Source organism: Microplitis mediator, chromosome 10 (assembly GCF_029852145.1).
Source record: "Microplitis mediator isolate UGA2020A chromosome 10, iyMicMedi2.1, whole genome shotgun sequence".
Lineage (NCBI taxonomy): Eukaryota > Metazoa > Arthropoda > Insecta > Hymenoptera > Braconidae > Microplitis > Microplitis mediator.
The window spans coordinates 18,965,932-18,979,395 of NC_079978.1; the positions used below are offsets into that span (position 1 = coordinate 18,965,932).

A 13,464-nucleotide genomic window follows, 5' to 3' on the forward strand; every position below is an offset into this window, starting at 1 on the left:
TCCAAAAAAGCTCTATTCGAAGTTTTCATCTGTTTCATATTTAGAAGTTCCACGTGCGGAGCTTTTTCGAAATCTTTTTGGAACGAATTTTTTTTACACGGGTTACCCAAAAATTCAATTGCAAGCGAAAAAAAACGAATTTCATTTTTAGGCGAAATTTGGTTTTTCGAAAAAATTATTTCCAGTTTAAAATAAAAAACAAAATTTATATACTCTGTTTTATTTTTACGTTTACCTTTGATGCCTAAAACTGTACATTTGATCGTTAAAATATTTAAAAACACTAACAATTATTTATTGAATCGTTTTAAAAACAAAAGTTTCACTCAAATTTTTGTTAATTATTACAATTGTATTTCTTAACAAACTGATTTTGGACAGCAATCAGGATAAGCTTTTGAATAATTATAACCCCGAGAACCAGCTTGAGGTTTTTCGCATCGAGATTCCGGGCATCTGGTATAAAAAGTAAAGAAAATTTATATTTTCAATAACAATTATGACTAAAAATAAAAATAGTTAACATTAATTTGAGGATTAATAAACAAATTCACCCAACAGAAGTCCATCCACCGTCTTCTTGACATGTATATTCATTGCACTTGAGGACAACTTTTGAACCAGTTGCTACTTTCGTTTCATTTGAACCATTTTCGAAAGGCGGACAATCGGCTTAAATAAATAAAATAAAATTTGAAATAAGGAAATAAATAAAACCTGATAATGATAAATTAATTTTTCAAATACTTACCATGAGCTTCAATCCACAAGCATGCCACAACACACACAAATAAAATAGCAGTAGTTTCCATTTTGTATCTTTAAAAACTCAAAGGCCTGAAAGGTAATTGAAATTATTTCGAATACTGATTCTTTCTTACCTGTGTCTAGATATTTATAGTCAGCGTATTTCCTATGCCTGTATCTATACCCACTCTTACTGCTTACTGGTTTCGCCATACTGAATTTTTAAGCAAATAGCTCCATGCAAACAATCTACTCTCAGTGTTAACCTGTGCTCAGCCTATATCTTATCGTACAACTATTAAATACATATAAATTTTAAGTCCACGGGATTTAATCACTAACTTGATAGTGTGTCATATAAACTGTATGTTTTTTCGGTTGTAAAATAATAAAAAAAAGTAAATTAACAACGCTTTGTTAGCCAATATTGACGCGTGAAATTTTAAGAGACTAATCAAAATAATTACTCATCTTTAAAGATATATTGATGTTCACTGTAATTTAAATATAAAATTACTTCTGAAATCCTACAATAAAAAATTTGAATTTTTTTTTATTTTATTTGTATTAGTTTGTTGACTACAAGAACACGGAGAGAAATGTATCGTAAATACTCCTATTGCGATAAAAAAGTTTAGTAAATATTATTTTGCTATCTAGTACTAAGTCCACGAAAAAAATAAGCATCTGAAATTTTACTATATTGTATGGTGAGATTTACGTTACGGATAGGAAGGCCTCCTGTGTTGTCAAGAGATTATTTTCAAGTAAAGTTTATTTTGCTTTATGTAGATTTACCTTCTCTGTATGAGAATAGTTTCCTAAACAGCTCGGTAAGAATTACTGTGCTGAGTAGCTGCTATCTCTCTGCAGTGACGCCAGCGCTGCCAAGCAGTCATAAGTCGTAGCTATGGCGGTGAATTACTCAAGACAATTCTTCGACGATACCCCCCACTTTTTGAAAATTTTTAATGATCATGAATTTTTATAACTATTTTACAAACTTCATTTATTAATTAAAAAAAAAATTCGACCAATAATTTAAAAAATAAAAACGTAATTATAAATTCGCCGGGATATATATTTTGAAAAAATTACTTACAGTTTTTTTACGTTATCTGTTTAACAAAATTCGTTAAATAAATTTCGGTAAAATCTTCATGTCAAGATAATAAGTCGAAATGTCAAATTTTTAAGGCTACAATTTTTTTTATTAAATTTCGTGAAACAGGGGATTCGAAATAACTGTGAATTATTTTTTTTAAATCTATATATCCTGACGAGATTGTAAATATCTTGGCTTTTTTTTAATTAATGTTTTAATTTCTTAGTTAAAATTAATACAGTTATTAAGTTACGCATATTATGATTTATTACTCAATAAAATAAAACTTACAACTTATCACAACAGATACGGATACTTTTTTAAATGTTCATATACTCTAGAGCAGCACAGTAATATTTACTGTGCCCGTACAGACATTTTCACAGTACATTCGAAGCACCATCAAACACAAATTTTCATTACAATTCCGCATAGGAATTATTACTAGGCTGTTTAAGATACATCACCAATACTGTTTTCATCGCAATAGGAATATTTACGGTACATTTCTCTCCGTGAATTTTGTCGTAAATTACTATCCAACTCTTTTTGATTTAATTGTGATTAATAAGAACTTGAAAACTTGTAAATCATGAAAAAATTTAGCTGCCATTTTTATTTTTACTTTTGTTATTATTTTTTTCCATCAACTAGTAGCAGCACTTTTTTCTCCGTGTACAAAAAAGTAAAATTATAACGACAACTATTATTTTTATTATGAATCCTTCTTACAGTCGGAATAAAAAAAAATCCTAAAGGGAAAAAAAATGGTATCTTTTCATAAAACTGCTACAATATAGTGACCCTGGACCGTTCTCATACCTTCCGACTGTTTGCAAGCTCAAAGAGTTAACTCTTTTTTTAGAAAAAATTTTTGCTTCATGTCACAATTCATATTTCAAAAGCCATAGAGGAAAAAAAATCTCGCTTCAGTACTTTATTTAAAATTGAACCCTATAATATTGTCATGATCACATGTCAATAAATGTAATTTTTTGCCACTTGAGTGACGTCGGTTTTTTTACGTTTTTATTTCTTTTTGTTTGAATTTTATAAACATTTCAATAAATTTCAATTACTTTAAATTCAAAGTATATAAAATATCCGTTGCATTGAAATTATTCATAATACTTGTGGGTTTGCATAAATCTGATGAACCGTAGAAGTACTTTAGAAATCACTAACTCGAATTAATTATATTATTTCCATTGAAAATCGGTTACATGTTGAAATGATTTATTAAAACTTTAATTGAATAGATTCCATGCAGTTTCAGAAAATTGAATTAAAATCACGAGATAAAAGAATATATGAATAGAGTGAAATGTCAATCGAAATGTATTTTGTCTTTCACTTCTCGTTAAAAAAATTGATAATTTTCAAAAAGTTATCAAGTTATTCATTTCTATCTAATTTTTGAAAACCAAGTTTTGAACTGATTTCAATATTTTGAGGTCTTAGAAAGTTATTCTGACTATACGGTAAGAAATATTTTGCGGATATAACTATGCCAGGATGGGCGTGAACGCCATACTGTATGGTATCGAAGGTTTTTATAGGTTATAAAATTGTATGCATAGATGATTCAACCATTGCGGGAATAGTAACTTTGGCAATAGTTGTCGTGGACGCCGCAATGTCAGTATGGCCGTCGAGCCCTTACTGCATTGCTGTATTCACATTGCTTTTGGCCGATAAACCTAGTCTAACGACATCTATATAGTTTTGGTGGCAATACGATAGTATACATTGATTGACACCAGAAATTATGGCGGGAAAAACTAGTAGCAGTGTACCCTCAACATTGTAGTATGGGTCTCAGGGCCATGCTGTTTCGCCGTGCCTGCTATGCATACGTGTGAGCAATACAATAGCTCCAGTACTATACAGTATAGTAAATAACGCCATACTTTTGGGACTCGTTACAATACTGTCTTGGAATATTTCACATACTATTTTAGTATCTATCTTGAGAACATACCAGCATGGTGTTGAACGCCATGCATTCCTTACCGTGTATTTTGAAGATGATGTCCTGGTGTGTATGTGCGTACGTATGTTATTGTCTTGAATCATTGAGTAGGAATATACTCCGCCCATTTCACTCAAAGTTAGTGGTTTAATATAAAAATTAGTGATTTAATACACATTAAATCACACTTTTGATCAATCAGAAAGAATTGTATTTTGATATAAATTTTATGAGGCTGACAGTAGCCAGTTAGTGGCGTATTCTTCAGGCATGAGTTTCATAAAACATTTTTTTACGATTAATACACGAATAAATTATTCTCGTTTGAAATTCTATGGTGTCATGGTAAATCCGGACCATGTTGGTCACCTACAGAAATAAACACATGCAAAAGTTACTATGGCCATAGTAAAATTGATGACAAATAAATTACAAAGTACTGTAACCCTTGGAAGTTTTACTATGATCATAGTAATTTTTGCATGTGTTTATTTCACTTTCCGCCAGGTGGCCAGCATGGTCCAGTTTTACTATGACACCATAGAATTTCAAACCAAAAATAAAATTTCCACGTACACGAAGAAAAAAAAACACCATTTGCGCGAAACAGTAATTCAATCACTGGACGTTTTTAGGCGAACTATAAGTATATTTTGCTATACATATATTTACTATGTTGACTGGATTACTGTTCTACACAGCTACGGTTACTATTTTTTTCTCCGTGTAATTTCTGCTTGTCTCGTATCTTTTAGAGTTTGCCATTTACATTAGAATATTTATATAGAAACTAGAGATTGAAAAAAAAATGTTTTCTATATTTTTTTTAGAGAATTAGCCAAGACTTTGATACCTTTATCTCATCAGACGAAGTTCCACTTGAATAAATATTATCATTTATTAAAATTCATTTTTCGTTGGTTCATATTTAATTACTTTTATTAAAATTGTTTACATAATTTCATAAATTCCAGAAAACTGATAATTATCTTAATTCCCCCATTAATATCATAATAAAAATCATTTCCAGCAAATGTTATTCATAAAAAGTTTTCTTCCCAAATGTTTTCTGATAACCTCTGCAAGACTGTTCCATTCGAAAAACTTATTCGCTTTATTATACGATAACAATCAGTTCAAATAGTCTTTTGTTGGGGATTACATCTTGCCAACTCATTTTCCAGCGCACAGCAATTCGCATATTATCACAATTTATAACTCTCACGCATGTACAGAAATCCCATTCAAACTTGCTCCTAGTTTATATTCTATAGTTTATTATAATACCAAAGTCGTACAACAACAAGCATTTGTTTTTTCATTTTAGCTTACATACATGCTCCTTTATCTGTTTGAACTTACAGAGATTCGTTTTGCACAACCAGCCATTGTACTTTTATCTTTTTCTGATGTCAAAAACATTTGAATACTCAACATAGAAGTTTTCCAGCGCAAAAAATTCTACGTTCTCTAGTGTTCTTGGGATCTTTGCTTATTACTGCAGCCCATTTATACTTCTAGACATCATTTGCTATTTTTATTTTCAACTGGTATGACTCGAATTTATTTTACAACCAATCAAGCCTTTTTTTTGTTGTATTCACTAATTTCATTGGTTATTGTTTAGATTGTAGCTCCACACATTTTGTAAATTTTCAAGTGCTTACATTTTAAATTTCTATAAATAAACTCTTTCCACGTGTTTAGTTCGAGGCGGATTAAATTTTTTGTGTAATTTTGTCTATAAAACAAGATACCTATCCAGGCCTTGCACCACAGGGGTAAAAAATTGATAAAAATAACATGAAATCTTACAAATTTTCCAAAATAAATTTTTAAATATATGATCATAATTTTTATACATATATAAGGTCTTATATATAAAATAAGGTCCATAAAAAAAGAAATTAAAGCTGAAAAATGAAGGTATCCGATCCTCATAGTGGTTAAGCAAAAAAAAATTTTTCCACGCCCGAAGACCAACAAAAAAAAAATTAAAAAAATTTGAAAATTTTTTTGTCGCTGGTTTTTCTAAGATTACTCTAAAACCGCTGACGCAAAAACATTTTGAAGTTCGAATCCAAAAAGTAGACACTTGGAGCTACAATTTCCTTTTTTTCAATATCTTGTACGACCATTTCTCTCAAAGTTAGGGCCTGTTGAAAATCACCCAAAAATTTGGAATTTTTTTTTTGATCCTTTAATTTTTTCCATTAGTGTATAATACCGTATGATGGAAGTGAAGTTGTGAAGCTCGATCTAAGAGCTACAATGTTTGAGCTCTTGTAGTACTTGAAAATTGACATACTTCTGTTATTTTATTACTTTTAAGGCATGCAACAGCTCACCTAACACAGAGATGCAAGTAGTTTAGACGGTATTCGCCTCCTTCTGCTACATAGTGTAGTACATAGCGACGCCCGTGACAGCGTTTTAGCTCGGTCCGTAATAGTATAAGGTGTTATCCAAGGCAAGAGTACGTTAGCATAGCCTTGCTGACGAGTCCGTTGACGTACTTAGGACGAAACTACTACCTGTTATGGCACATAGACAAATTACTTAAGTTTTGGTGGTTAACTTAGGAGTCAATACATAGAAAAATAAGAAAAGTATGTCAAATAGTGTATGGTGGCACGGAACTACGAAATTTCAAAACTAATCTTGAAAAACCTGCTTTCAAAGCTATTTGTCTAAAATATTATTTTTGCTTCTTACAAAAGGGTGACGCTACGGTTCTACAGGATATTTCTGTGTATTATAAAAGTGATTCCCAGACTTTTCTCTAAATTAATATTTTTATGATAGTATAGGAACCATTACCACAATATTTTAGGAATGGTTCCTATAATAGTATGGAAACTATTCCTGTAATATTATAGGAATGGATTCTATACTATTATGGGAATGATTGCTATAATAGTATAAGAAACATTCATATAAATTATAGGAATAGTTCCCATACTATCATAGAAACCATTCCTATAATATTATGGGTAGCATTTCCATAATTATAGGAACTGTTTCTATAATTATAGGAACTGCTCCTGTAAATTATGGTCGTAGTTTTTACAATGGTATAGGAAAAAATCGGTCTGTCAGTTGACCCTGCGGGCCAGCCCCAAAACTTCCCGCTGTTTTCGAGCTCGCTGAGCTCGAAAACATTATTGTGAATATATTTTCGAGCTCTTCGAGCTCGCAAATACTTTTGTATGCCATTGTTTTGTAAAAAACCATTTTTTAGCATTTCTTTCTTCCACGATATCTCGCGAACGAATTAACCGATTTTGATGGTTGAGGTGGCAATCGACGCGCTTTATCAAGTTCTAAAGCTGGTCGAATTTTGAAATTGATTTATTCAGCCGTTTTTGAGAAATTTCAAAAAAACCAAGGAAAAAATTTTTTTTGAATTCTTTCGTCAACGGTTTCTCTTGAACGAATAAACCGATTTTGATGGTTGAGGTGGCATTCGACGCGGCTTATAGAGTTTTAGAGCTGATTAGATTTTGGAATCAATCCATCGAGCAAATTGGAAGTTATCCAAATAAAACATTTTTAAAAAAATTTTATTTTTGAAATATCTCTGAACGCACCCTACCGATTAAGTTCAAATTTCTACGGCCTCAAGACATTAACAAGCCGCATCGAATGACACCTCAACGATCAAAATCGGTTCATCCGTTCAAGAGTTATGAATATTTACATACATACATACGTACGTACGTACACACATACATACACTCGGACATCATCGTGAAATTAGTCAGGATAGCTTCCTAGGACCTCGAAACGTCGACATCTGATGGAAATTCGATTTTCGTAAATCGGACCGAAACCAATAACTTCCCGAATTTTTGAAAATTTACAATTTTCTTAGCGGGAAGTTAAAAATTTCATTAAATTATGGGAAAGATTTCTATAATTACAGGAACCATTCCTACAATATTATGGGTAGCATTTCCATAATTATAGGAACTGTTCCCATGAATTATGGTCGTAGTTTCTATAATCGTATAGGAAAAAATTTCATAAAATTATGGGAAGCATTCCTATAATTATAGGAACCGTTCCTATAATATTATGGGGAGCACTTAATAATTATAGGAACTGTTCCTATAATTATAGGAACTGCTCCCATAAATTATGGTCGCATTTCTTATAATGGTATAGGAAAAAATTTCATAAAATTATGGGAAACATTCCTATAATTATAGGAACTGCTCCCATAAATTATGGTCGTAGTTCCTATAATAGTATAGGACAAAATTTCATAAATTTATGGGAAACATCCCTATAATTAAAGGAACCATTCCTACAATATTATGGGTAGCATTTCATAATAATAGGAACTGTTCTTATAATTATAGGAACTGCTCCCATAAATTATGGTCGTAGTTCCTATAATAGTATAGGACAAAATTTCATAAATTTATGGGAAACATCCCTATGATGAAAGGAACCATTCCTACAATATTATGGGTAGCATTTCACAATAATAGGTACTGTTCCTATAATTATAGGAACTGCTCCCATAAATTATGGTCGCAGTTCCTATAATGGTATAGGAAAAAATTTCATAAAATTATGGGAAGCATCCCTATAATTAAAGGAACCATTCCTACAATATTATGGGTAGCATTTCATAATAATAGGAACTGTTCCTATAATTATAGGAACTGCTCCCATAAATTATGGTCGTATTTCTTATAATGGTATAGGAAAAAATTTCATAAAATTATGGGAAACATTCTTATAATTATAGGAACTGCTCCTATAAATTATGGTCGTAGTTCCTATAATAGTATAGGACAAAATTTCATAAATTTATGGGAAACATCCCTATGATGAAAGGAACCATTCCTACAATATTATGGGTAGCATTTCACAATAATAGGTACTGTTCCTATAATTATAGGAACTGCTCCCATAAATTATGGTCGCAGTTCCTATAATGGTATAGGAAAAAATTTCATAACATTATGGGAAGCATCCCTATAATTAAAGGAACCATTCCTACAATATTATGGGTAGCATTTCATAATAATAGGAACTGTTCCTATAATTATAGGAACTGCTCCCATAAATTATGGTCGTATTTCTTATAATGGTATAGGAAAAAATTTCATAAAATTATGGGAAACATTCTTATAATTATAGGAACTGCTCCTATAAATTATGGTCGTAGTTCCTATAATGGTATAGGACAAGATTTCATAAAATGATGGGAACCGTTCCCATAACTTTTTTTCCGTGTAGTCTTAGCGAAGAATTTTTTTTAACAAGAAAAAAAATTATTTTAATTAATTTTTAATTTTTAATTTTCAGATTCAAGTTAATAAGTTTCACAATCGCCTAACAAGATTCACGTACTTAAAAAAAACGTACCCGAATTAAAAAATTATTCAAGAAAAAACAAAAAAAACAATTCAAATGACAAGGATGCTCCTTCAGGAACCAGGCTGGAAACTCGAGAGAAAAGGCTCAGCGCTATTTTTGCGCCGGGACAGTTCGCATCCGAAAGCTACACGAGTTTGTTTCAAATGTGATGTAGAAGTACGCGAATACGAAAGAGATGAAGATTATGGGATGGATATCGAACAGCCTGAAGTAACTGCAAGTCCACTAGCGATGTGCGCAAGCTGTCTAGCTGCGCTTTGCGTAACCGTAATCTTACCTTGGCTTCTAATTGGCGGATAACTTTAATAAATTTAGAAGAACTTGAAAAAAAATCATAAAAACATGGGAGTTAAGATTGATCATGGAAACATTTAATTTTTTCATACTTGTATGACAAGTTGATCAGTTAAATTATGTATTACCTCTACAATTAACAATATTTATATGCATTTTTGTATTTTATTTTTACTTATTTTTACATGTATGTGCGAAATAAAAATGACTGAAAAATATTTTTTGCCAAAATATCCTAGTGTAGTTTGAAAAATATTTTCAATGGAGTTGAGATTCATGTCTCTGGGATTTTCTGATATCTACTAAGAAGCAAAAAAAAAGAATTTTAAGTGGTAGGATAGAATAAAACTTCAAAGGTAAACGAGAGTATAAAAGCAGCAGCAAAGGAAAGTACTCAATCGTAAAGATAAGATCCAGCCGTATCGTCTCTGTTGCTTTGGAGGTCTGACAAATTCAGCTTAAAAAAGTTTTTAATATCTAAAAGTACTCATCTCCGATGCCTATATTGTAATAAAAATAATAATCAAAAATTTCAAAAGATTACAGTAACATATTTTTTGATGTTTATTTAATTTTACGTTTTCGCAATTCAACAAGAAGCAACGAATATCTAATTTTCGTACAATTATTTATTTACTGAAAATAAAACTGGTTTATTTTTAAAATAGTTTTAAATACACAGAAAAAAAAATTATACTGAGAAGTATACTGTATAGTAGGGTGGGTTGAAAAAAAACTTTTTTTTTGTTTTTCTTAGCATGGGGGTAGAATTTGTAAAAAAAAAATTTTTTTACTCAACATTTGGAGGTGGCCCACTCGTTTTTAAAATAAATAATTGATCAAACGGGGTAGTCCCAACGAAAAAATTACATGGTGTTCTAGAATCTGTAGGGTGTCCCTCGAAAGCTAATTGAAAGTCAGGAGTTGAAAAAATTTTTTTTCCTATTATTTTTGTAGTTTGAGTAAAAAATTCAAAAATGAAAAGCATTTTCTTTTGAATTAAAATGAAAGTGAAGTAAAAAAAAATCACATTCGACAATTATTTGATGTTTTCCACGATCTTGGACAAAAAAAAATTTTTTTCGTTGGAACTACTCCGTTTAATCAATTATTTATTTAAAAAACGAGTGGGCCACCTCAAAATGTTGAGTAAAAAAATTTTGTTTTTCTTGAAAAATTTTTTTTTTTTATAAGGCACAAATTCTACCCCCATGCTAAGAAAAACAAAAAAAAATGTTTTTTGTCAACCCACCCTACTGTATAGTTACAGTAACAATACGAAAAAGTTATCTACTAGATTGTTACTGCAACGATCTACTGTATCGTTCTGACAACAATACGGTAGATAGCTCTGAGACCTATTGGCAGGGAGCCTAGTATATGGTGGGGACAACTGAAACGATCGCAGCGCTCGTTGTGGATACAATTTCGTTAAATCATGCTCTCTTTGAATATAAACACGTGAAAATTAAGTTTAAAAATATTTCATAATAGTTATTGTGTCGTTAATGTTTGCCTTTGCTCATCGTTTGAGGTTAAAGCAATATTTTATAATTTATTGATTCAAATCCGGTTTGGATAATGATTTTTATCATTGCCTAAAAATTATTTTTTAACCTTTCGTTACTCGCGCTATACGGTGATTCCCTGTACAACACTACTTAAGCTAATAGAGTTGGCGTGAATATGAGTGAGACACTAGAGAAAGCGCGTGTAACGGAAGGTTAAAAAAACATTATGTTTTTTTAATTACGATTTACAAGCAAATTATCATGAATTAAAATAAAATTATTTTCTTCAATTTTGTTAAAAAACTCAATTGACTATTCTACTATTTTTTAAACCATTATCATTGTAGTTGTCATATATTATTTGTTTTGATTTTATCGGTTAACCTTATTCTATTCTAAAATAACAGTGTTTATTATTTATTAAAATTTTTTATACTTAATTTTTTTATCGAAATATATTCAATTTAATTTTCTCTATCAAAAATACAATCACACTTTTTTATTTATATCATTAAAAATTTTTATATTTTGATTTTATAACGAATTTTTATTTTTTACACTGATTTTATACATCTTTTATAATTTTCGAGCATGATTTTATGTAGCCATCAGATGTCGTTTTCGTCGCGCTCCCTGCCAATACCGTATCGTTCTGACAGCTAAACCGTATAGTTCTGAGCTCTATCAGACATCACGTGCTTTGCAAATGATATGCGACGTTTAAAAATCTTTATCATTAATAAATAAATAATTTTGATTAAATAAAATAAATTATTTATTAAGCGTCTGCTAGCAACAATTATACCCGATACACAAAATAGACACAAAAATGGATGCTTAAATAGGTTAGGTGGTGCCGTGTCAGGTGACGACTACGAAAAGTCGTATAGGGCTCACAGCTATCTAATAGATAGTTACAGGAACGATACGGTATTGTTACCATAAGTATACATATTGTTGTGGTAACGATCTACGAGTTGCTATACTTTAGATCGTTCGAGGAACAATATTTTTTCTCCGTGTACCCATACGTTTTATCTCATGAGCAGTAATGTTTCACGAGGTTTTCCCACATAGAACATTCCTTCTGTTGTATTTTATAATATGTTCCAATAGTGAGTTGTAAAAGAAAATCTGCACTATTGGCCACAAATTACGAATTAACATAAAAAAGTAGTTTATCTATCGAGTGCGATCGTGTTTAAGACGCGAGGTGTGAATATTGGTGCCCGAGCCGAAAGCGAGGGTACCAACACACGAGCGTCTTAGACTCGATTGTACTAGATAAATAAAATAGTTTTCGTGACAGATATTTAAAATTTACTACATATAGTGCCTATAAATGGCAGGTTATAAATCCGCGTTTATTTATTTGGTAAGATTGTTATGAGTATTTGTTGAAAATGAGAGAAGTCGGGAAGTGTACGAATTAAAATGATGATAAGTTTTGTCGAAAGATGGCTCGTTAAGTTACTTCATTTCAAGTGTCTGTCACAAAAAATATTTTTAATTTTTTATACTAAAATTTCCCGCTGAAAAAATTGCAAATTTGAAAAAAAATAAAGTTATTAGTTACAAATAATTTACATGAAGAAAAATTACATTTTACTTAACTATTGGATCCAAAGGAAGAAATAGTATATTGTGTGACAAGGGATGAAACAAGGCGATTTCAGACTAGGGTGAGGTTGGCTGACATCACCCGCAGTCTGAAATCGTGTTTTATCCTGAGTCACACACTATATTTTTCATGATGACCTGCATCGGAACTTGAAGATTCAATGTCAGCAGCCAGTAAGAAACAAGTTAATTTCAAGCTGATGATAAGGAAAACTGTTAGAGAATGAGAAATATGTGATTTATACAGTCACTCATTAAATAGTAAATAAGACAAAAATATTATTTTCACTCATTTATTAGTAATTTTATTTGGTTGATTAAAACTGTCACTTAAAAAATGAAATGAGTAAACTGAAGTGACAAGTAAACAAATGAGAGTAATAAGGCTGCAAATGAACATTAAATATAGCTGACACCGGGCAGAAACAATTGTTTCTTCCCAAGGGAAAAAACACGCATGTTTCTGCCCGCTGTACACGGAAAAAAAATTCTACCGAAATTTACGATGTTAACATCGTAATCTCGGACTAGACTTTTATTAATGTCAATTTTTAAATGTTTTATTTCAAAATTTATTATGTGGGTTATATTTTTTACTATTTAACATCGTAATTTTAACAAAGACTTTTAGGATTAAAAATTACTGCAAAAATTACAATTTAACATCGTAAAAAAAATAAATAAAAATTACACTTTAAAAACTATATTTATTCGTACATTTAATATTTCTATTTACTTTTTAACAAAATAAATATTACAGTGCTGCCTCTGTTATAATACGATGGAAGCTATAAAAAGTACGATGTTACATCGTACTTTTT

General features: G+C 30.7%; 1 protein-coding gene across 2 annotated transcripts in view; it reads left to right on the plus strand.

The window, feature by feature from the left end:
* Window positions 1-13,464, plus strand: part of LOC130675626 (sestrin-3) — a 202,021-nt gene that overhangs the window by 79,988 nt on the left and 108,569 nt on the right. The window lies entirely within an intron of this gene.